Source organism: Pseudophryne corroboree, chromosome 4 (genome assembly GCF_028390025.1).
Source record: "Pseudophryne corroboree isolate aPseCor3 chromosome 4, aPseCor3.hap2, whole genome shotgun sequence".
Taxonomy (NCBI): Eukaryota; Metazoa; Chordata; class Amphibia; order Anura; family Myobatrachidae; genus Pseudophryne; species Pseudophryne corroboree.
The window spans coordinates 529,888,761-529,914,589 of NC_086447.1; the positions used below are offsets into that span (position 1 = coordinate 529,888,761).

The window sequence follows — 25,829 nt, forward strand, 5'->3', positions numbered from 1 at the left end:
AAAAGGTAAAAAAATAGAATTAATTCATTAAAAAATAATCTTAATACTTAATCCATTATGGTGGTATGGATTGTTTGAGGAAGGGGGGGGGGGGGGGGGGGCAAATTGGTCTTACTTAGAGCCCCCTGAGGTCTAAATCTGCCTCCGCATACATCGGGACAAGCACAGAGAGCTCCATAATAGCAAGAGTCATTGTAGGGAGCAGGTCTGGTGCAGCGTTCCATGGTCCAGACCGTTTTGCCCATGCTGCTCCCATTCTATATGCCTGACTGCAGAAGTGCGGGGCAGGAGGCAGGGCCGGATCTAGGGGGGGGGTGCCCTAACACAGTCATAGCCACGCCCACTTTTGAGCAGAAGAGAGCCTGAGGCAGAATGATGTGCTGCATCTTATACCACAGCAGCACAGAGGAGCCAGGAGAGCAAGGGTTATAGAGCATTTGCCCCTCACTTGCTGGTGTGTGGGTACTAGGGCTAATAAATACAATTACCCCATAGCACAGTCACATGTACATAGAAAAATCACAAAGCTCTATCTCAGTCTCACTCAAAAAGTTCAGTCAGAATTGAGAGAGGAGGAGTTAGGATTGCAGATGGGAGGAGTTGGGACTGTAGAGGGAGGAGTCAAGATTAAACAGTAAACCGCCCCCCCCTAAAGAAAAGTCTAGATCCGTCCCTGGCAGGAGGGGACTGTATATCTCCATGGACCATTTACTGTGAGTGTGAGTCATACACATGGACACTTAAGGGGGTACACACGGAGAGATCCCTGCTTAAAATCTAAGCAATCTGACTAGATTGCTTAGAGCACGGATCTCTCGTGTGTATGCCCCCCAGAGATAGCTATGCGTGGCCCCGCGCATCACTATCGCCGATGCTAGATTGAGCCTGTGTGAAGTGAGCGGCCCCCCTTCGTTGTCCCCCTCGCTCAGCATGCATCGCGCGGATCGAGGGGAGAGATGTGTGCTGAGCGGTCTGTGATAGATCGCTCAGCAAACATCTCTCTACTGTGTACCCCGCTATACAGAGAGCTCCACAGTGGCACAGGTCGCTGCAGGGAGCAGGCAGATATCTTAAGCCTGGAGAAGTGATAAAGCAGTGATAAGTGCAAGGTGATAACGCACCAGCCAACCACCTCCTGTCAATTTACATATTGGAGCTGATTGGCTGGTGCGTTGTCACCTTGCACTTATCACTGCTTTATCACTTCTCCAGGCTTACTACATCTGCCTAAATACGGCGTTTCGGCTTTCACCTAATCCCTGGAAGAAGATGGTTTAAAAAAAGTTACCTCCCTCCCATAACTACTATATACTGCTCCGATTCTTTCTTTCTGATGTATTCTCCATGCACTGGCCACAGACACAGAGCCCTGGCATCCGCTCCATGGCCATGCCACCTAGGACAGAGCGTTCACTCGCTGTATGTAATTCCTGGGGGTGGAGGAAAGCAGTACCCGTAGGGTGTGAGCTGCTGCAGACGGTCGTGTCTGTTCTGCACTCTGCTTTGCACTAGAGAAGAGGAGGGGGAGGAGGAAAGAAGGAAGGAAGAGCAGAGGGGAGCGGGAGGTGGGATTTATGCAGGCTGCCAGATGCTGGGTTGTATTGGTGATCTGGTACTGGCTGTTTGCTTGCGAATTCCATGTAAATTGTGGGACACATTAGAATGCTGCAGCCACACAATCTGCTCCATTCCTGCTGCTGCCATTTGCTAATGGCATATCTTATGCACAAAGACTGAGGCATCCTCTGACAACATCTGCAGCTGCCAGACTCAGCCACAGCCTGGCACGGTGGGAGAAAGGAGGCTTTCAGGTGGGTGCTTTGGAAATATCATTATCTTTCTAGTCACACATATATATCGTCACATTTATGTCCATGTGTTCTATTAGCAGAGCTTGTCTGTTTGTCATATATGTTTCCTCATGAATGTAGAAGCTGTTATAGTGTATATAACCACGCCTTGCTTCCTCCTGCTGTGCTGCTGCTGCCACAGTGTTATTCCCATCAGCAGAGAGAGAGGGGTGGGAGGAGAAGGAGGAGAGTGACAGGTGGGCTGAGCCCTGTGTGTGTACAGCTGTAGAGGCTAGCAGCAGCATGGGGCGAGCAGCAATCTTCAGCTCCATGTATCACTGAGCTACGACTCCTTTGTCACTTAGCTACTCAGGTGCTGGTTGAACGCCATAGGAGTTATAGTTAACATTTGTTGTAGAAAGACCCCAGGAAAGCATGGGACAGCTGAGCATATGCCGCACTGGGAAAGTTCTTAGTACACTTTCTCTTTTCTCTTTTAAAACAGGACGCCGCCCTGCCAGACATGCCCATCACCACAACAGGCAGGATATACTGTAATAACAGCATTTAAACAATTGGTTGCTCCTTCTTTTGTTGACAGCAGATTGCCAGATGGTACCCAAGCTGTGCTTACCACAGTAATGCATGTACTGTGGACGTTTTAGAACAGAGACAAAACATGTAATCATCTCTGGCTAACAACAGTGATGTAATACTGAGGGTTGCAGTGCATCACATTTCAGCATAAAAAGCACTGGTGGGTGAAAATACATGAGCCTCTGGCTGTTTACACGCTGGCATTGTGTCAAATGTCGGTGGTACCGCCTGTCAAATTCAATGACCTTTGAAATATTAGGACTGATTCTCTTAGCTGCGAGGTTTCTGCGCACATTGTAGGTTGGAAAGCCTGGCTTGTTTATTGCTAGTAGAAATAAGATTTTCCTGCCGTAATATCCTGTGAAGTATTAACGTGCAAGGTCCTTATAGAGCCTTGTGGTTAATTGAGTGTGCCCCATGGTGGTTGAGGGCATACACTTGGGGGATGGGGTGCTTAGAGTAATAGGCCCTACACACTGGGCAATAATACTCAAAGATATGAACGATCTCTTTCATCAATGAACGAGATAACATTCATATCTTTCAGTGTGGAGGCACCAGCGATGAACAATGCGCGGCCCTGCGCTCGTTCATCGCTGGTGCCCCGTCGCCTGTGCATGCAGGCCAATATGGACGATCTCGTCCATATTTGCCTGCACTTCTATGGAGCCGGGTGATGGCGGGAGTGAAGAAACTTCACTCCCTCCGTCACTGCATCCCCGCCGCCGGATCGCCAGTCGGCCGTATCCGCCGTCGGGCAGCTCGGCGGCGGATCGCTCAGTGTGTAGGGCCCTTTAGACATTACACTTCTGGACGCAGCCTTGGATCACGATGTTCATGATGGTTACAGGCTCCAGCCTCTGATGCAGACCATGCTGGACCCGTTATTACTTCAAAGCCCCCATTTTCAAGAACGGTGCCAGGTGCTGCACCCACTCCGCCTCCCAAGTGCCACAGCACTTGGGATCATGCTGCAGCTGACAGAGGGCTGCAAGCGACATCACAAGACCCTTTCTGCACATGCGCAAAAAGGGTCTTGCACCTGCGTAGACCCCCAAACATTGAATTGGGTTTGCGTATAGATATGAATCAGGCCCACTGACCGCAGTACAAATGCTATTATGTATGTGGACCTTTCCAATAGGTTATAGTCTCTTTCCCATTTATGTTCTTTTTCCAGTATTAAACAAACACTACTAACAGCAGTAGGTAATAGGCCTTAGGCTACGTACCCACTGGTACTTGATATGTATTTTTTAACGCTAGTGAAAAATACATTCCAAACGCTTTAGATGTGCATTTTTACTTATGGTTTTATGTTACAAAATCTTAGAAACAGAACAAGTACCTTTTAGATACACACTAGTCTGAACACACTGGACAACTATGCAATCGATAGCACCTATCCTTATGTATCAATGTCTATTTCCCCATAGATGGTAAGCTTGTGAGCAGGGCCCTCCTCCCTGTTTTGTCTTCTAATTGTGTCCAGTTGTGTAGCGCAACGGAATTTGCTGCACTATATAAGAAACTGTAAATGAATAAATAACCAAAACACTACACTGCAAGTATAACAACAAATAGTTATAAACTCACTGGAAAAGGACCCAGTAATTTGCCGGGGCAAGCCGGGCCCACCGAGTCCTTTCTCTGTGTGAAAGGGTCCACCTGGATTGAAATTGCCCCGGTTTCTGTCTGAAAAAGGTAATAAAATAATGTTTTGGTTTTTTTTTAAATAAAATTGTGAAATATTTATTGAAAGTTTTAAAACATAGTAAAAGATAAACACGAAAAATAGAAAAATGAGGTGAATGAAGGAAACAAAATACTGTGGACAGGTGTAGGGTAGTCTTTCCTGTTTAATACATTAAACACATCTAGTGCACACAGTATAAAATAGCATGTGAAAAAATAAACAGGCATTTAAAAGGCAAACCGTGGCTATTTTTAATGATGCACCTGTTTACCTAATGATTAAAATACACCAGTGTTACAAAAGCTGCACATAACTTCCCTGCTGTTGGGAGACTGTAAACATTAACAAAAGCTGTGCAAAGAAAACCACATGTATTAATAAAAGTGAGCTGAATGAGCTTGATTAAAACAAAAAACAAAAACAAAACTTTTAATAGTCCAAAAACTACACTGTAACAGTAACAGTGATAAAAACAATAAACATGAAATAACATATAGATAAATGGCAAAGTAGAAGCGTGCTGATCAGCAATACAATGAACGATTAGACTACTCACTCCTAGCAGAGCGCATAGTGGGGAGTGTAGTCCATAACAGCACAGAACCAAAGAAAAGTTCTAATGGGAGTCACATCTGTATCTAAGATCATCAGTCATTAGATACCTTTCTGCAGGTGATTAAACGTCACGCTGGAATGGAATATAATAGTGAAAGTATGACAAAGTTGTTAATTAGCAAAAACAAATTCTAATTGGTGTCCCGGAGGCTGGAGGAATGTCCCTCCTTGCACAGATAGTATATCCAGCCCTTAGTAAGGGATCCATAAACAGTGAACACCACACTTCACTCACGCAGTCCCAGGCTGGTTACAAAATGCATGTGATGCCAAGGTCCGGTTCACATGTTTGCATTGCTACTTAATGCAGCAATACAAAATGTGTTACCGCTGTAACGTCAAGCTAACACATTTTACGATGCAGAGTGCTAATCCAGCCTACCACAAAGTCCTTTGCTGAAAGTGTAATGATTTGGCAATAGGCTATGTGGGACATTTTAAAATTTGATCGTGCATGCCCTGTCTGGAGAGCTTGCACATGCACAGAAACATTTCTCGCGTCTCCATGAAATGCATGCACGAGCCCATAAAGCCGCAAACGCCCAGTGAAAACTAGCCACTGTTCCCTATACGGTGTATGTGCACAATCACATGAAGACTCTGCATGCTACCACTGAAGTGAGTAAGCATATTGCCATCCTGAAATGGCAATATGTTTGATCCAAAAACTGCAATAGGCATAGTTTACCTACAGATCGATGTGTCCACCTACATCTAGCCTCCTGGCACTATAAACAGCTCTTCTAGTCATGCATGGCATGACTTAGTAGCGCAAAACATCTTTTCCTGCAAATGTTGTACTATTAAAATGCATCTTATTCACAAAATGATGCGAATAGGACGAACAAGCAGCTTTTGATGATTAAAATGATATGAGGCATGTCTATATTCTGTGTGTAACTGCGGCTGTATCTGCCTACGTAATGGTATGTTACAGTGTTTTCTAATCTGTGTATTTAACGATGCGTGTACATCCTATTAGCATAGTTTCTAGGAAAACACTGTAGCATAGCATTTCGCATGCAGATACAGCCACAGTTACAGACAGAATATGTCAGACTCTGAAGATCTGATGGACCCGAACTAGGGTTGGTACCAGGAATTAGACGCTGAAGACTTGGAGTAAAACTTGAAGGTTATATAGTTTCTTCGCATAAAGGCTATAGAAGAGACAGTCAAGAATATAAACAATGAGGCAGGTTCATAAATAACTTAAGATGACTCCAAGCTCGGCCTTCTGGTTGGATCATTGGAACAGCCGGGCATGACTGAAGACTTGAACACGGGTGACCTGCAGGGCAGGACGGCTGTATATCTGGAACAGGTGGAGCACAGCTGAGTACTTGAGCACAGACAAACTGCAAAGCAAGGTAGCAGAATATCTTGTACCCAATGACTTCCTGCTTACTTCTATTCGTCTGCTCCCATAGTAACACTGGCAATATACTGTTTATGTGAGAAAAAAAAAAAATTGCCTGTGTATGTATCAAATAATAATCTCATACCTATAGGATATAAAAGAAATCTAGATTCCTTTTTGTATTTCCAGAATGAAAGCAGTGTATAACAGAATTGTCTCCAGGGACATCCTCATCAGCCACTCGCACTCTGCCTTGATAAAGATGTTTGTGTTAAAATGCGTCCGCATCCTTGGGGAATTACCTTCTGTTAACTGGACTGTGAAACAGCATCTTCTGCAGAGTTGTGGCTCCTGGGAGTCCAGTCTGTTATACTCTGCTTTCACTCCACAGTTGGAAGGAAATATATTAGAACTTAGATTGCTGTTTTTTTTATCTCTTTCTTTTATATGTGATTATTAGGCTTTTATTATTATAAATGACATTAATTTATACAAAACAATATCTGTACCGGTGAAGTCAGGATACAGGGGGTAATTCCAAGTTGATCGCAGCAGGATTTTTGATAGCAATTGGGCAAAACCATGTGCACTGCAGGGGAGGCAGATATAACATGTGCAGAGAGAGTTAGATTTGGGTGGGTTATTTTGTTTCTGTGCAGGGTAAACACTGGCTGCTTTATTTTTACACTGCAAATTAGATTGCAGATTGAACACCCCCCACCCAAATCTAACTCTCTGCACATGTTATATCTGCCTCCCCTGCAGTGCCCATGGTTTTGCCCAATTGCTATCAAAAATCCTGCTGCGATCAACTTGGAATTACCCCCACAGTCTATACTTTAATAGAGCAGATGATATGTGATCCTATCCCCCCTTAATAAAGTATGCACAACACTTAAGGGTAATGTTGCTCTTGGTGATATATGAGAATTATTTTTCATATTTTGGTGATTTGCGAGGATTACATTTACTACACTATATTATCATTTGTTTTAATTGTATTAGATACTATGGTTTAAGCGAGGAGTATCTTCAGATTTCAACTATATGGTTGTGTTTGATTACAGAACTTTGATATATTTTAGAATAATACCATATTTGGTTTTCACAAATTACATTTTATATTTTAGTATGGGTATGATAAACAAAAACACCACAATCTGAAATAATTGTTTTTACTGATTTGTTATTTGGGGGTTTTGGGACCATTTTTTCAGACTTACTGCATTTTCCTAGAAGCTCTATTGCCAGTGTAGCTAATTTTCTAATTGCCCAATTCTTTGATAGTGTTATCGCCAGCAATAACCCTATTTGCCTTGTGGGGTATATTTACAATTTCTTGGGAATTGGAACCGATAATTATAAATTCTTATTGCCGCAATAAGAAATGGAGGACTGCCAGGGTTTAATAGTACTCACATTGCAGGGACTGGTGCGCTGGTATTAGCTTGTCCCTATGATATGTTAGAAGTATAGTCATTGTTAATGTGATCACTTTACTTCTGGGTTCGGGACCAGGCTGCACTACTTCTCAGGCATGGTCATCGGACTGTGCCTGTGTGGGCAGAGTGCCGGGAATAGATTCTATGGGGTCAATCCAATTCTCCCAAAGGGTGCAAGGTGCTGATACAACGGCCCAACTTTTAGTTCCCGTCTCACAGATTTTTCTGTAATGTAGCCCATAGGCTATGATGGCTAATGCCATCTCAAGGTAAATTTGGCTTTTTTGCAGCCCCTATAGAACCCTATGGGGGCTGATTTTGCAATTGAAAACGGGGTCCGCCATACATACATCCTGGGGATGTTTAATATTTGCAGGTATCTATATTTTGGATATCCCACAAATGTTTTTTTTATAAATATGCCCCTAGGTTTTGCCAGCAGTGGCTTTTGGAAATATGAGTATGTTTATCAAGTATCTGGATGACATTGCTAAAAGAGAAGCAGTAGAAAAAATGGCTTATGTTATGTATTAATGTATGTAAAACAATATATTAATGGGTTAAATATTATGTGCATGGGTTTCAAATCTTGGGTTTGTTTGTGTATTTGCAGGCTGGAAATAGTCATGTGTGCAGAATGATTGACACTGAATAGTAACAAGATAGAAAAACCTCTTACTACACTCACACTCAGCAGCCATTCCCACAGGCTGCGAAGCCCAGTTTAAATTAGAGATGAGCGTTGAGCAAACTTTGCCTTCCAAATCCAGATCCGAGCCAGGCTCGGATCTTCCCTCTTGACTCGGAAACCCGAACTCGGCAAAACGTCATCATCCTGCTGTCGGATTCTCGCGGGATTTGGGGATTCCATATAAGGAGCCGCGCGTCGCGGCCATTTTCACTCCAGTCTCGGAGAGTGAGCGGACGTGTATTCAGTGTGCTTAGTCTCTGTTTATTGGGGTGGGAAAGTGGGGTGACAAGTGTTGTGCTGCTCAGTCCAGTCCATATATCCAGTGTAGCTGTAAAGTGGTGCAGTGTTGTGCAGACCAGTCCAGTGTAGTCACACAGTGTATTGTGCTGCATCTCTCCAGCCAGTCACAGTGTTGGTGTTCTCTGCTGCCATATATCCAGTGTAGCTGTAAAGTGGTGCTGTGTTGTGCAGACCAGTCCAGTGTAGTCACTCAGTGAATTGTGCTGCATCAGTCCAGGCAGTCACAGGGGTATATGCAATTCCAGACGAATTGCGTCTTTTTTTCGCCCGTTTTTAAATTCGACACAATTCGACCGTCGAATCCTGGTCGGCGGGTGCTGGAATTCGACATATTCAATTAAAAACGGATTTGACAGTCCCGCTGTCGAAAAACGGACCAATTGATGGATAAGTGCGTCCTGGATTCGACTTTTCGGACGGCACTAAAATGGTTAAAAAACCCTAAAAAAATTGCGTGAGGTCCCCCCTCCTAAGCATAACCAGCCTCGGGCTCTTTGAGCTGGTCCTGGTTGTAAAAATACGGGGGAAAAATTGACAGGGGATCCCCCGTATTTTTAGAACCAGCACCGGGCTCTGCGTCTGGTCCTGGTGCAAAAAATACGGGGGACAAAAAGCGTAGGGGTCCCCCGTATTTTTAACACCAGCACCGGGCTCCACTAGCTGGAGAGATAATGCCACAGCCGGGGGACACTTTTATACCGGTCCCTGCGGCCGTGGCATTAAATCCCCAACTAGTCACCCCTGGCTGGGGTACCCTGGAGGAGTGGGGACCCCTTAAATCAAGGGGTCCCCCCCTCCAGCCACCCAAGGGCCAGGGGTGAAGCCCGAGGCTGTCCCCCCCATCCAAGGGCTGCAGATGGGGGGCTGATAGCCTTGTGTAAAATAAAAGAATATTGTTTTTTGCAGAAGAACTACAAGTCCCAGCAAGCCTCCCCGCAAGCTGGTACTTGGAGAGCCACAAGTACCAGCATGCGGGGGTAAAATGGGCCCGCTGGTACCTGTAGTTCTACAGCAAAAAAAAAATACCCAAATAAAAACAAAACACACACACCGTGACAGTATAACTTTATTACATACATGCCGACACACACATACTTACCTATGTTCACACGCCGACTCTGTCCACGTCTCCAAGTAGGTTCCGGGGTACCTGAAAATAAAATTATACTCACCTAAATCCAGTGTGTCCTGTTCTTTTTTTGTAATCCACGTACTTGGCAAAAAAACAAACCGCATACCCGATCCACGCACTGAAATGCTGAGACCCCCCGTGACTCCTGTCACAGAGGGTCCCTTCAGCCAATCAGGGAGCGTCACGTCGTAACCTCACCGCGGGTAACCTCACCGCTGACCGCAAAGTTCCCACCATTGAAGATAATGGAGCGGTTGTGCAATGCGCTGTCTGACAGCTCAGACGCGCATAGCCAATCAGGAGAGTGCCACGACGTGGCGCTCCCTGATTGTCTGAAGGGACCCTCTGTGACAGGAGTCACGGGGGCCTCAGCATTCGGGGAAAGGGGTCCCATGTGTAAACATGGGACCCCTTTCAGTGCGTGGATCGGGTATGCGGTTTGTTTTTTTGCCAAGTACGTGGATTACAAAAAAGAAGAGGACAGATCTACACTGGATTTTGGTGAGTATAATTTTATTTTCAGGTACCCCATGGATTCTACTTGGAGAAGTGGACCGAACCTCGTGTGAACATAGGTAAGTATGTGTGTGTCGGCATGTATGTAATAAAGTTTTACTTTCACTGTGTGCGTATCCTGTTTTTATTTGGGTATTTTTTTGCAGTAGAACTACAGGTACCAGCGGGCCCGTTTCCCCCCCGCATGCTGGTACTTGTGGTTCTCCAAGTACCAGCTTGCGGGGGAGGCTTGCTAGGATTTGTAGATCTTCTGCAAAAAACAATATTCTTTTCTTTGACGCAAGGCTATCAGCCCCCCATCCGCAGCCCATGGATGGGGGGGGGGACAGCCTCGGGCCTCACCCCTGGCCCTTGGGTGGCTGGAGGGGGGGACCCCTTGATTTAAGGGGTCCCCACTCCTCCAGGGTACCCCGGCCAGGGGTGACTAGTTGTGGATTTAATGCCACGGCCGCAGGGACCGATATAAAAGTGTCCCCCGGCTGTGGCATTATCTCTCCAGCTAGTGGAGCCCGGTGCTGGTGTTAAAAATACGGGGGACCCCTACGTCTTTTGTCCCCCGTATTTTTTGCACCAGGACTGGACGCAGAGCCCGGTGCTGGTTCTAAAAATACAAGGAATCCCCTGTCAATTTCCCCCCCGTATTTTTACAACCAGGACCGGCTCAAAGAGCCCGAGGCTGGTTATGCTTAGGAGGGGGGACCCCACGCATTTTTTTTTCAGGATTTTAACCCATTCCCACCCCTTCCCACTGAAAACCATGCTAGTCAGTTTAAAAAAAAAAATCTTTTAAAAAATATATAAATAATACTTGTGTCTCCTAAATAGACAAACCAAGTACATAATCCCTTCTAATATAAATAGATATGCTATTAGCAATAAAAAAAAACACAAAAAAAAAAACATGTTTTATTAGATTCCGCCAGCAAAGTGAGGCGGAATGAAATTGACGAAATTACTGTCGAAAAGCACTGTTGTCGAATCGACATTCTTCAATTGAATATACTTTTGTCGAAAAGCCGCATTTTTACCACTGCAGACATGTCGAATTTTAAAAATGTCGAATTGCAAAAAGTCGAATCTGAAACGTCCGTTTTTTTGTCGAAAAGTACTGTATTGCATTGTCGAATACAATCCGACATGTTTTTTTTGTCGAAAATGCCCCGTTTTTCGACTTTCGCGGCAATTCGACCGCAATTGCATATACCCCACAGTGTTGGTGTTCTCTGCTGCCATATATCCAGTGTAGCTATAAAGTGGGGCTGTGTTGTGCAGACCAGTCCAGGTTAATCAGTGTATTGTGCTGTATCAGTCCAGCCATTCACAGTGTTGGTGTTCTCTGCTGCCATATATCCAGTGTCCTGTGTCATCAGTAATTCCAGTGACGATATACGCTGCTGCTATATATATCCACTGCTGCAGTATAACAAATTACAATTATATTATTATTAACAACCTGTTGGGCTGCATCAGACCACTGGTAGTGTCCTGTGTCATCAATAATTCCAGTGACGATATACGCTGCTGCTACATATATCCACTGTTGCAGTATATCAAATTACAATTATATTATTATTAACAAACTGTTGGGCTGCATCAGACCACTGGTAGTGTCCTGTGTCATCAGTAATTCCAGTGACGATATACGCTGCTGCTATATATCCACTGCTGCAGTATAACAATTATAACAACCTGTTAGGCTGCTTCAGACCAGTGGTAGTGTCCTGTGTCATCAGTAATTCCAGTGACGATATACGCTGCTGCTATATGTCCATTGCTGCAGTATAACAATTATAACAACGTGTTGTGCTGCATCAGACCAGTGGTAGTGTCCTGTGTCATCAGTAATTACAGTGACTATATACGCTGCTGCTATATGTCCACTGCTGTTTGTTTCTATATGTCCATGTGCTGTTTGGGGCCTATTTTTTAAATCTGCCATCCTGTCTGCCACTGCAGTGCCACTGCTAGATGGGCCAGGTGTTTGTGCCGCACACTTGTGTCGCTTAGCTTAGTCATACAGCTACCTCATTGCACCTCTTTTTCTACTTTGAATCATGTGCTGTCTGGGGCCTATTTTTTAAATCTGCCATCCTGTCTGTAACTGCAGTTCCACTCCTAGATGGGCCAGGTGTTTGTGCGGCACACTTGTGTCGCTTAGCTTGGCCATCCAGCTACCTAATTGCACCTCTTTTTCTTCTTTGCATCATGTGCTGTTTGGGGACTAGTTTTTGAATAGTGCCATCTTGACTGCAACTGCAGTGCCACTCCTAGATGGGCCAGGTGTTTGTGCCGCACACTTGTGTCGCTTAGCTTAGTCATGCAGCCACCTCGGTGCAACTTTTAGGCCTAAAAACAATATTGTGAGGTGTTCAGAATAGAGTGGAAATTAGTGGAAATGAATGTTATTGAGGTTAATAATACTGTAGGAGCAAAATTACCCTCAAATTCTGTGATTTTTAGCTGTTTGTATGGGGGGGTTTTCTCCAAAAATCATCCAGATCCAAAACCAAAACACGAAAGGGTGGTTTTGGCAAAACCAAGCCAAAACCAAAACACGAAAATGGAATTAGAACCAAAACCAAAACACAAAACACGAAAAGTGCCAGCCGCACATCTCTAGTTTAAATAGTGCAAACAAATGGAAGAATAAGGACAGTACTTGAGAAGGGAAGCATTTGATATGCCGGCTGTCGGGATCCCGGTGCTCACCATACTGACAGCCGGCAAACCGACAACTATTCTCCCTCTTGGGGTGTCCACGACACCCCTGGAGGGAGAATAAATAGCGTGGCGAGTGCAGCCAGCCCGCAAGAAGCTCCTTTGCGCTCACCCTGCTGCCTGCATGCCGGCAGTCAGGATCCCGGCGCCGGGATCCCAAGCGCCGGCATAACATACTACACCCCTTGAGAATAAATGCAGATAACACAGATTAAGTCTCAAGCACCTCAAGAGAAAATAAGGTGAATATATTTTTAAGGGGGCAGTTATTAAATTGATTTAATTAAGGGACCAAGAATCAATATTGTGTTCTATATAGGCAACAACAATTAGTCTTGCCACAGTTGTTTGCATTACAGTGAACTATTTTAACTCGTGTACCCTGACACTTACCAGACAGGCACACCAGGAATGGCCCTGTTCCACTTACTGGTATGTGGTTAACATACCGCCCGTCGGGATCCTGGCTGTCCCAATACCGACGCCGGGATTCCAAAGGAGGTACTTTACCACCGCTGGAATACCAGTGACCTAGGTGATTCCTCCTCTATGGGTGTCCACGACACCCACAGAGGGAGAATAGAACCTGTGGCGAGCGAAGCTCTCCACCGAGCCCGCAAGGGACTTTGTTGGCTTGCCCCCCCTGCCGGCATTCTGCCAAACGGGATGCCTATGTCGGTATCCTGACACTCGGCATCCTGTGCGACGGTATTACATACTGTGATCCCCATTTATTATTGTGTAAGGATTAGGACACTCTAGGTGCAGGGGCTTGATCATTTTTCACACCCCACCAGTAGATAAGCCTGATGCTGAGTAGCACTGGGCTGATATCTAATGTAGTTGGTAAAACCAGTACTATTTTTCTGGAACTACTGGTCTGGGGGTGTAGTTATTAAAAAAATGATTGATAGATAGAATAGAATGGACTTTAAAATAAAACTTATCTTATGGAAAAGACATTTTGGCCCAGGACAGGTTCAGGAACCCAGATCCTGATTATGTCATATTTAATGGGAGGTTTAGGAACCGAGGGGGTAATTCCAAGTTGATCGCAGCAGGAATTTAGTTAGCAATTGGGCAAAACCATGTACACTGCAGGGGAGGCAGATTTAACATCTGCAGAGAGAGTTAGATTTGGGTGGGTTATTTTGTTTCTGTGCAGGGTAAATACTGGCTGCTTTATTTTTACACTGCAAATTAGATTGCAGATTGAACACACCCCACCCAAATCTAACTCTCTCTGCACATGTTAAATCTGCCTCCCCTGCAGTGCACATGGGCCCTCATTCCGAGTTGTTTGCTCACAAGCTGCTTTTAGCAGCATTGCACACGCTAAGCCGCCGCCTACTGGGAGTAAATCTTAGCTTAGCAAAATGTTATGCACACCAGTGCCTGCAGGAAAGTACTGGTGTCAGAACTGTTATGCACTCCAGTGTCTGCAGGAATGTACTGGTGTTTGAACTGTTATGCAAAACAAATGGACTCACAGACAAACTGGGGAATATGACATAACGTACACAGAAGGTAATAGGGTAACAAAATACACACAAAGTGAACAGAGAAGCCCAGAGGCTAAGGAACTGGGTATCTCCCTTGTATTAGAACTGCACAGATGGAAAAAGCAAGATGTTGTGTTTTAATACATAGAGAACCCGAAATGCTGTTGCTAAGGGCAACAGCAAAACCCTAAAGGGTTACCAACGGGTGTGGCAGTAAACTCCTTGGTCAGAGATGGAATGATAGACACAAGGAGAGTCTCCACAATCCTATTTCTCACTTGCAGTGCACAGGTTTTAGCTTACTGCCACTAAACTGACCCCTGACACCTAGCACAGTGAGACAGGATTAGACAGGCAAGTCTTAGAATACAGCCGCAAACTTGCTAAGTTCACAGAGTAGTAACAGAACCCCAGCAAGCTAAACGACTGACTCCAGTCTTACTGCTAGGTCTGGATTGGCAGAGTGTAATACCAAATCCCCAGGCCTATTTGCAGTAAGCAACAAACAAATACAAAGCTACACAGTACTGGCTAACTTTCATGAACTGACTAACCAACAAAGATTCAGCAGCATCTGCTTACCCTGAAAAGAGGCCTTATAAAGCAGGTGCTGTCCACGCCCCACTCAGACCTCACAGACTGTGAGCACAAAAACCAGCACCGGATCCCCTGCCGTGCACAGAGCCTATAACCACTGCACAGCAAAAGACCCGAACCGGAGTATCAGCTGCGCTCAGGTTACTCCACTAGCACTTGTCTCCCGGTTGCCATGACGACGTGGCAGCACAGGGCAGGAGACCCTAACAGTACCCCCCCTCTGACGAGGGGTCAAAGAACCCCTACCACCGGGTTTATCGGGGAACTGCGAGAAGAAAGAGCGTATCAGTCTGGGGGCATGAAGATCACAACTGCGCACCCACGACCGCTCCTCCGGGCCATACCCCTTCCAGTGCACCAAAAATGACAGCCGACCCCGAACCACCTTGGAGTCAAGAATCCTTTCAACAACAAACTCCCTCTGGCCACGTATCAGAAGAGGGGAAGGTCTTCCACTGGAAGAAGGATTACTAATCGCCCGTTTTAAAAGGGAACAATGAAATGTTTTATTGATACCCAAAGAACGGGGCAGATCTAACTGAAATGCCACCGGATTGATAACCCTGGTGATCTTATAAGGGCCGATGAACCGGGGCCCTAACTTATGAGATGGCTGTCTCAACTTCAAATTCTTGGTAGACAACCAGACGAAGTCTCCTAATTTGAAGCTGCAGGGTCTTTTCCGCTTATCAAAAACCCTTTTGGTCACTAATGACACAGACACAAGGGCTTTCTTCACTTTCCGCCAAATACCTCTAAGGACCGAAACCACAGAGGAACCACCAGGCGTGGAGTCCAGGGGGTCAAAAGAATTGGCCTTAAATGCCCATACACACAAAGGAAGGGAGAGATCCCTGTAGCAGAGTGAGCCGCGTTGTTATAGGCAAACTCCGCCATGGACAGATGAGCAACCCAGTCAGTCTGACACTTGGAGACATAACACCTGAGGAACTGCTCCAAGGACTGGTTCACCCTTTCAGTCTGCCCATTAGACTGCGGATGGTAGCCTGACGACAAGCTGACAGAAATCTGGAGATCGGAACAAAATGCCCTCCAGAATTTGGCCACAAACTGGGATCCGCGGTCAGAGACCACATCAAGTGGCAACCCGTGGAGACGCACAACATGCAGCATAAATAATTCAGACAGGCGTCTGGCTGATGGCAGCCCAACCAGTGGAACGAAGTGCGCCATCTTCGAAAACCTGTCAACGACAACCCAGATGGCTGTCATCCCCGAGGATTTGGGCAAGTCCACCACAAAATCCATTGAAATGTGGGTCCATGGCTTAGATGGGATAGAGAGTGGATGTAATGGGCCAACAGGAACCCCTCTAGGAGTCTTATTTCGGGCACAGATGTCACATGCCCGAACCCACTGATCCACATCCTTAGCTACCGAGGGCCACCACACCGCCCTAGATAGCAACTCCCGAGTTCTGGCAATACCCGGGTGACCTGCCGACTTCTTGGCATGGAATTCCAGGAACACTCGCTGTCTTAACCTAGGAGGCACAAACAAAAGACCTACCGGAAGGTCTGGAGGAGCCTGCTCCTGTGCTCTAAGGACTAATGATAAGAGGTCCTGGGTAATGCCCACTTTAATACATGATGGGGAAACAATGGGCAATGGCTCCTCGGTGGTCTCCTGGATTGGAGCAAAACTCCGCGAGAGCGCATCAGCCTTGATGTTTTTTGACCCAGGGCGATATGTTATCAAAAAATGAAAGCGAGCAAAAAACAAAGCCCATCGTGCCTGCCTGGCATTGAGACGCTTCGCTGACTCTAAATATGCCAGATTCTTATGGTCAGTGAGAATTGAGACCACAAACTTAGCCCCCTCAAGCCAGTGTCTCCACTCCTCGAGTGCATCCTTAATAGCCAACAATTCCCGGTTACCCACGTCATAATTCATCTCGGCAGGCGAAAATTTACGGGAAAAGTAAGCACAGGGATGAAGGCGATTATCAGACACTCCCATCTGAGAAAGCACTGCCCCAATACCCATCTCAGAGGCATCCACCTCCACCACAAAAGGACGCTCTGGATCTGGGTGTCGCAGCACCTTGGCCGAAACAAATGCTCTTTTGAGACGGGCAAAAGCCGCTTTAGCCTCACAAGACCAGTGAGCAACATCCGCCCCTTTCTTAGTGAGTGCCACCAAGGGCGCCACTATAGACGAAAATCCAGCGATAAATCGTCTATAAAAATTCGCAAAGCCCAGGAAACGCTGAAGCGCCTTCAAACTAGTGGGCTGCACCCAATCCAGGACTGCCTGTACCTTGGAACCCTCCATTTGGAAACCTTCTGGGGAGATAATATATCCTAGAAATGCGATTTGCTGAACTTCAAATTCGCACTTCTCCAGCTTCGCCCCAAGCCGGTGGTCTCTGAGTTTCTGGAGGACTAAGCGTACATGCTTCCGATGTTCCTCCAGGGAATGGGAGAAGATTAGGATGTCATCTAAGTATACAACTAAGAATCTATCCAAATATTCCCTGAGCACATCATTCATGAAATCCTGGAAGACTGCCGGGGCATTACAGAGCCCAAAAGGCATCACCAAATATTCATAATGCCCTGAGTGGGTATTAAAGGCAGTCTTCCATTCATCCCCCTCTCTTATTCGGATTAGATTGTACGCACCGCGTAGGTCAATCTTAGAAAAAATGGTGGCAGTACGAAGCTGGTCAAACAAGACCGAAATGAGAGGCAGTGGGTATGAGTTTTTAATCGTGATACGGTTCAATTCCCTGAAGTCGATGCAGGGTCGCAACGAACCGTCCTTTTTACCCACGAAGAAGAACCCCGACCCAACTGGAGACTGTGAAGGTCTGATAAATCCCTTAGCCAAGTTCTCCTGAATGTACTCTGCCATAGCCTGAGTCTCAGGACGTGACAGGGAGTACAACCTGCTCTTGGGAAGCTTAGCATTTGGCAACAAATCAATGGCACAGTCATAGGGGCGATGGGGAGGTAGTACCTCTGCAACTTTTTTGGAGAACACGTCCGCAAAATCTGCATAACACCCTGGCAATCCTGGCAAACTTAGCTGCGAGAGCCTGACTGGAAGGCTCAAGCAACTCCTGAAACAATCAGTACCCCAACTAAGAATCTCCCCAGAGACCCAGTCAAATTGAGGATTGTGGGCCCTTAACCAGGGTAACCCCAACACCAATGGGGCAAAAGTATAGACAGTCACATAAAAGGACAATTTTTCAGAGTGTGTGGCTCCAATAAACAAAGAAATCTGGCTAGTGCAAGAGGTAATTTTACCTTGGGATAATGGTTCCCCGTTTAACCCACAAATCTCAATTTCCGATGCCAAGGGTACTAAGGGAACAGAGTGATTCAGGGCGAATTGGCGGTCCATAAAAACCCCGTCGGCCCCACTGTCCACAAAGGCCTCAGTCTTGACAGTTTGACCGAGGATCTTCAAGGTCACCGGAATGATAAAAGTCTTCTTGGGAAATTCTGACTTCTGGCCTGACAGGATATTTCCCATCACCCTCAGGCCCTGAAGTTTTCCGGCTTTTCTGGGCATGATACTACCACATGACCTTTATTCCCACAGTACAAACACAACCCCTGCTGTCTCCTCCGCGTCTTCTCACGCGAGGAGAGGCGGGTAGCCCCAATCTGCATAGGCTCCTCAGAAAATTCCTCAGAGTCTGAGGTTCCCTTGGGAAGGAAGGAAATCTCAGTCTCCCTTTCAAGCCTACGCTCTCTCAGCCGTCTATCCACCCGGATGGATAACTGCATGAGCTGATCCAAGCTATCAGGCAAGGGATATTGTACCAGTTGGTCCTTTATCTGGTTAGAAAGACCTCTTCGGTACTGGTGTCTCAGGGCTGGGTCATTCCACTGGGTATCATGGGCCAACCTCCGAAACTCCGTACAGTAAACCTCAACTGGCCTTCGCCCTTGCTTAAGGATCGAAATCTGAGCCTCGGCTGAGGCCGTCTTGTCAGGGTCATCATACAACATGCCCAGTGCCGTAAAAAAAGCATCAACACTTTTAAGCGACGGACAGTCAGGCTGCAACCCATATGCCCAGACCTGTGGGTCTCCTTGTAGCAAGGAAATCACTATGCCCACCCGCTGAATCTCCGACCCAGAAGACTGAGGCCTAAGCCGGAAGTATAGCTTGCAGCTCTCCTTGAAACAAAAGAACTGCGAGCGATCTCCAGAAAAACGATCCGGGAGATTTACTTTCGGCTCCTTAACCCCTGCAGGTGCTGCTGCTGCGGGAGCTCCACCAGCAGCCTGGGAGGTGTGCATTTTAATGGACAAATCATTAAATTGTCGAGTCAGGACCTGCACCTGATCGACCACCTGTTGCAACGTATTTTGAGGGGTATGCTCCATATTCCCACAAAATTTCAACAGGAGTATTAGGCTGCTGAATATGTTATGCACACCAGTGCCTGCAGGAAAGTACTGGTGTCAGAACTGTTATGCACTCCAGTGTCTGCAGGAATGTACTGGTGTTTGAACTGTTATGCAAAACAAATGGACTCACAGACAAACTGGGGAATATGACATAACGTACACAGAAGGTAATAGGGTAACAAAATACACACAAAGTGAACAGAGAAGCCCAGAGGCTAAGGAACTGGGTATCTCCCTTGTATTAGAACTGCACAGATGGAAAAAGCAAGATGTTGTGTTTTAATACATAGAGAACCCGAAATGCTGTTGCTAAGGGCAACAGCAAAACCCTAAAGGGTTACCAACGGGTGTGGCAGTAAACTCCTTGGTCAGAGATGGAATGATAGACACAAGGAGAGTCTCCACAATCCTATTTCTCACTTGCAGTGCACAGGTTTTAGCTTACTGCCACTAAACTGACCCCTGACACCTAGCACAGTGAGACAGGATTAGACAGGCAAGTCTTAGAATACAGCCGCAAACTTGCTAAGTTCACAGAGTAGTAACAGAACCCCAGCAAGCTAAACGACTGACTCCAGTCTTACTGCTAGGTCTGGATTGGCAGAGTGTAATACCAAATCCCCAGGCCTATTTGCAGTAAGCAACAAACAAATACAAAGCTACACAGTACTGGCTAACTTTCATGAACTGACTAACCAACAAAGATTCAGCAGCATCTGCTTACCCTGAAAAGAGGCCTTATAAAGCAGGTGCTGTCCACGCCCCACTCAGACCTCACAGACTGTGAGCACAAAAACCAGCACCGGATCCCCTGCCGTGCACAGAGCCTATAACCACTGCACAGCAAAAGACCCGAACCGGAGTATCAGCTGCGCTCAGGTTACTCCACTAGCACTTGTCTCCCGGTTGCCATGACGACGTGGCAGCACAGGGCAGGAGACCCTAACACAAAATTGCGAACGAAAGATTGTCAAAATTGCGAATAGAAATTTCTAAGCAGTTTCTGAGTAGCTCGACACTTACTCTGCCACTGCGATCAGTTCAGTCAGTTTCGTTCCTGGTTTGACATCACAAACACACCCAGACACTCCCCCGTTTCTCCAGCCACTCCCGCGTTTTTCCCGGAAACGGCAGCGTTTTTTCACACACACCCATAAAACGGCCAGTTTCCGCCCAGAAACACCCATTTCCTGTCAATCACACTCCGATCACCAGAACGAAGAAAAAACCTCGTAATGCCGTGAGTAAAATACCAAACTTCTTAGCAAATTTACTTGGCGCAACCGCAGTGCGAACATTGCGCATGCGCAGTTTGCGGAAAATCGCTGCGATGCGATGAAAAAGAACGAGCGAACAACTCGGAATTAGGGCCCTGGTTTTGCCCAATTGCTAACTAAATTCCTGCTGCGATCAACTTGGAATTACCCCCCGAGTTCCTGCTGAAAAGTAACACTGGGTGAAAGCGTGTTTTTTCTATCTGATTTCACCATGTGATTTGGCCCAAATTACTAAACTGCAAGCAATTTAAGGAGTTTTACATAACCATACTACACCAGCAGCTTGATGTTCCATGTTTTATTAGTAAATCCTGCTCATTGGATCTGAACACTGCTGTCAATTTGCTTCCGTTTGCAAATCAATAACAATTTAAAAAAAAAAAACTCCTCTGTTACCACTAGTACATTATGGGGGTCATTCCGACCCGTTCGCACGCAGCGGTTTGTCGCTGCGGTGCCTTCTTGTTGAAGGAGACAATTTAATAGCAGATCATCTTAATGATTATTTTTGCTCAGTATTTACTACCGAAAGAGAGGGGAAGGGGCCACAGTTAAGTTGCAGGGATATTCAGGAAAATGAAACAAGTACATTTACAGAGGAGAAGGTCCTAACAGAACTCTCAAAGCTGAAAGTGGACAAATCTATGGGGCCAGATGGGATACATCCAAGGATACTAAAAGAACTTAAAGAGGTGCTGGTAGCACCATTGACAGAATTATTCAACCAGTCATTAGCTACAGGAGTAATTCCAGGGGACTGGAAAAGAGCAAACGTAGTCCCACAGCACAAAAGTGGAAGCAAGGAAGAGGCAAACAACTACAGACCAGTGAGTCTTACATCAGTAGTAGGGAAATTGATGGAAACACTCTTAAAAGAAAGAGTTGTAGATTATCTCAAATCCGGCAATTTACTGGATCCCAAACAGCATGGATTCACTGGGGGGAGATCATGTCAAACAAATCTTATTGACTTTTTTGATTGTGTGACTAAAGTGATGGATAAAGGTGGAGCCATGGATATAGCTTATCTAGACTTTAGTAAGGCTTTTGACACAGTTCCACATCGCAGACTGCTAAATAAACTTGAAAGTTTGGGATTGGATATTAGGATTATTGAATGGATAAGATCTTGGTTGAAGGATAGAAAACAGAGAGTTGTGGTAAATGGAGTGCATTCACAGGAGGGAAATGTTACCAGTGGAGTACCCCAGGGATCTGTACTTGGACCAGTGCTTTTTAATATATTTATTGGTGACATTGCAAATGGCATTAAAGGGAAAGTATGCCTTTTTGCAGATGACACAAAGGTATGCAACAGGGTAGACACACCAGGTGGGGTAAAACAAATGATTGAGGATCTAGGTAGACTAGAGGAATGGTCAAGAGTCTGGCAATTACAGTTTAATGCCAAAAAATGCAAAATCATGCACTTGGGTCTCAAAAATCCTAAAGCTAAATACAGTATTAATGGCACTATACTGGAAACTACTGAGGAGGAAAGGGATCTAGGAGTTACTATTTCAGATGACTTAAAGGCAGGTAAGCAATGTAACAAGGCAATGAGGAAGGCTAGTCAGATGCTTGGCTGCATTGGGAGAGGAATCAGCAGCAGAAAGAAAGAAGTAATAATGCCACTGTATAGGTCATTGGTACGGCCTCATCTAGAATACTGTATTCAGTTCTGGAGGCCATATCTTCAAAAGGATATTAATACATTAGAAACTGTACAAAGGAGGGCAACTAAAATGGTGCATGGCCTACATCACAAAACATACCCAGAAAGACTAAGAAATCTCAATATGTATAGTTTGGAGCAGAGAAGGGAAAGGGGGGACATGATAGAAACTTTCAAATATATCAAGGGTTTTAACAAAGTCCAGAAGGGAAACATTCTCCAAATGAAGAGAAGCAAAAGGACACGAGGACATGCACTGAGACTGGAGGGGGGGAGGTTCAGGGGAAATTTGCGGAAAAATTATTTCACAGAAAGGGTAGTGGACAAGTGGAATAGCCTCCCATCAGAGGTGGTAGAGGCTAAGACAGTAGAGCAATTTAAACATGCATGGGATAGACATAAGGATATCCTTACAAAGAAATAAGGATCAAATAAGGTTAGAGATAAAAAATAATATGAAAAAAAAAAAAAGGGGCAGACTAGATGGGCCAAGTGGTTCTTATCTGCCGACAAATTCTATGTTTCTATGTTTCAAACGGGTCCGGAATGCCCTGTCGCCGGGTTGCGACGCGGATTACGAGGAAAACGGTCGCAGCGGTGACAGCAAGAAGATTGACAGAAAGAAGGCATTCCTGGGCATCACCAGACCGTTGGCAGAAATTTTCAGGGAGTGGTGGAGAAAACGCAGGCGTGGTCAGAAGAACGGAGGGCGGATGTCTGACGTCAAAGCCGGGACCTGCATTGCTGGAGCCGTCGCACAGGGTAAGTAGGTCTAGGGCTAGTCTTCTTTTACACAAAACTTTTTTAGCTTAGCAGGGCTGCACAAGCGATCGCAGCCCTGCTAAGCTAAAATACACTCCCCCATAGGCGTGGACTAGTTGATCGCACCAGCAGCAAAAAGTTGCTGGCTACGATCAACTCGTAATGACCACCTATGTGCTTATCATGCATCGGTGGTTCATCTATTTCAGCAGCATTTACTTTTTGGACATACTATTTATTAGCAGTTATTTATATAGAACACACATATTATGTAGCTCTTTACAGAGACCCTTCCCTATTATCTCTTGAAATCTATATCCCATACCACATGTAGACATACATACAATGGTTCCTTTCTATTCAGAAGCCAATTAAACCATGTTTCTAGATTTTGGAAGTTAATCAGAGAACCATCAGGAAAGTCATGCAAATACATAGAGCACATACACACTCTACACAGATAGGAGGACCCTAAATGCAATTTAACCAACACAGCATTAGAGTTCATTGAAACAATATATCGACTTTTCAGTGATACAAATGGGCATTCATAGTGAACAATAGATCTGTTTATTGAATATTTTAATATTTTGCTGCTTCCAGATTTCAATTCTCAATTTTGACACACTTCGCCGTGGACCGTCGCAGTCTCAATAGCGCCCCTCCCCTCACTATGGGAACATTTCTCAGGGGGCTCTGCCAATATGGTAAAACAGTTCTGATGTGGGTACCACATGACCTCTAGTCACTCAACCGTCCAGTAACAAGACTTACACCTGCTGTTGTTTCCTCTAAGGTACCTCTTCTTTCTTGATGCAGGGTGTCTACGATCAGCACTGCCCCTCTTTTCTCTTGCAAAGGGACCACTTATCTGATAGGGGCTTCCTTTTTGCTTGTATACTGAGCAACTCCACAGGTGGGCCCATTGACATGGTGAGTATTGGCTTTTCTGCACATAATGGGGGGACTCCAGGGGGGCCCTTGGGTGTTGTGGCTTCCTCCCTCTTCTACAGTATGTCTCATGTAGCTGATGTCCTATAGCATGCACCCCTCCCTGAAAGCCATGGTACCACAGGACATTCTAACTCTTGTCCCTCAGCCCCAGTGCGCTGTTGCCGCAGATGGGACTTGACTGCACCCCCATTGTGCTTTTACTCCTCACAGTACTACCAGTCTTAGCCTGCATAATTATCTTACTGTGAAGGCCATGTCTCCCTTTGCTTTCGCAGTGACTGATGGCTGATGTCTCTGAAGTTGGACATAAGTTCAGAAGACACTCTGCGTTACATTACTCCCCCTCTTAATCCAGGCATCTCCACTTTGCCTGTCTAAGGGGGTCATTCAGACCTGATCGCACGCTAGTTTTTTTTTGCTGCACTGCGATCAGGTCAGAACTGAGCATGCGTATACACCGCAATGCGCAGGTGCGTCGTACAAGTATAAAGCAGATCGTTGCTGTGCGATGGATTGTACAAAGAATCTGTTTTCACAGCCGATCGCAAGGAGATTGACAGGAAAAAGGCATTTGTGGGTGTCAACTGACCGTTTTCTGGGAGTGTTTGGAAAAACGCAGGCGTGTCCATGCGTTTGCAGGGCGGGTGTCTGACGTCAGTTCCGGTCCCGGACAGGCTGAAGTGATCGCAGCGGCTGAGTAAGTTCTGGGCAACTCAAAAACTGCACAAAACTTTTTTGTACCGCTTGGCTGCTCATGCGATCGCACACTTGCAAAGCGAAAATACACTCCCCTATGGGCGGCGACTATCTGCTCGCAGCAGTGCAACAAAACCCTAGCGAGCGATCAGGTCTGAATTAGGCCCCGAGTCTGCACGCATACACTTGTGTACTCACATTCACCTAACTCACAAGTGCATGGCACAAAAGGGGACATTGCAAAAATATGTTGCATATTAGATTCAAAATTGAAATTACATGAGCAGGAGAAGATGAAATGTCAAACATCATTAAATGTAATTCTCATATACTGCTCAACTTCTTTTTAGGCGAATGTGTAGAACGAGGTGTGTTCTTCTACTGCTGTAGCTCTTCCACTTGAAAATGTAGACGCGTTGTATGATCAGAGTTGTTCTGCATAACACTGCTGTAACGCATAGATATTTGCATAGATTTTTAAGTTTCAGTTGCCTTCCTGTTAGCTTGAATCAGGCAGGTCATTCTGCTCTGACATCTCTCATTAAGAAAGCATTTTTTGTCTATTGTATGTGGCCAGTTTGGCTGTTTCATATATAGCCAAATTGGGTACAAGCAAAGGAGTTGGGATGGGAAGTGGGGGAAGGGGGGGGGGGGGGTGAGGGGGGGAATTATCAATGAACTGGGCCCAGGTTTGCTGGACGAGTATGTCAGCTGTTAAGGGGGACATTGTCCTCCTTTATAGCACTGATGAGGGTGACAAGGTTTTTTTTGGGGGGAGGGGGGGATGCATCCATGGATTTGGTCATGCCCCCTTCAGTACCCCGGGTACATGCCTGTTCTTAGCGGCTCTGGTACAAGTTCAGTGGCTCAATTTTCACCATACGTGAAGCTACACTGACGAGATGCCTTTCAATATTGGATCAAATTATGTATTACAGTATATGTTGTAATAATTTATATGTAGCTTGCCAGTAATGCCAAATACTCTTTTTTTTTATCAGCTGTTTACCACTGTTTCCAATGGAAGAAGTAGTTATTCTGGAACATATGTACAATGTTACAACACAAGAGAACACCTTTGTTTGGTTTTATTCATCTGGAATACCTTCCCTTTATTC

General features: G+C 45.6%; 1 protein-coding gene across 3 annotated transcripts in view; it reads left to right on the forward strand.

Annotated features, from left to right (window-relative positions):
* Nucleotides 1-1,563: 1,563 nt before the first annotated feature.
* The window catches only part of NCOA7 (nuclear receptor coactivator 7), a 433,065-nt gene continuing 408,799 nt past the window's right edge, over nucleotides 1,564-25,829 (forward strand). For all 3 annotated transcript variants that reach the window (XM_063917277.1, XM_063917278.1, XM_063917281.1), the window contains exon 1: nucleotides 1,564-1,811. The gene's annotated coding sequence lies outside the window, so the exon portion shown is untranslated. The remainder of the gene's footprint in view (nucleotides 1,812-25,829) is intronic.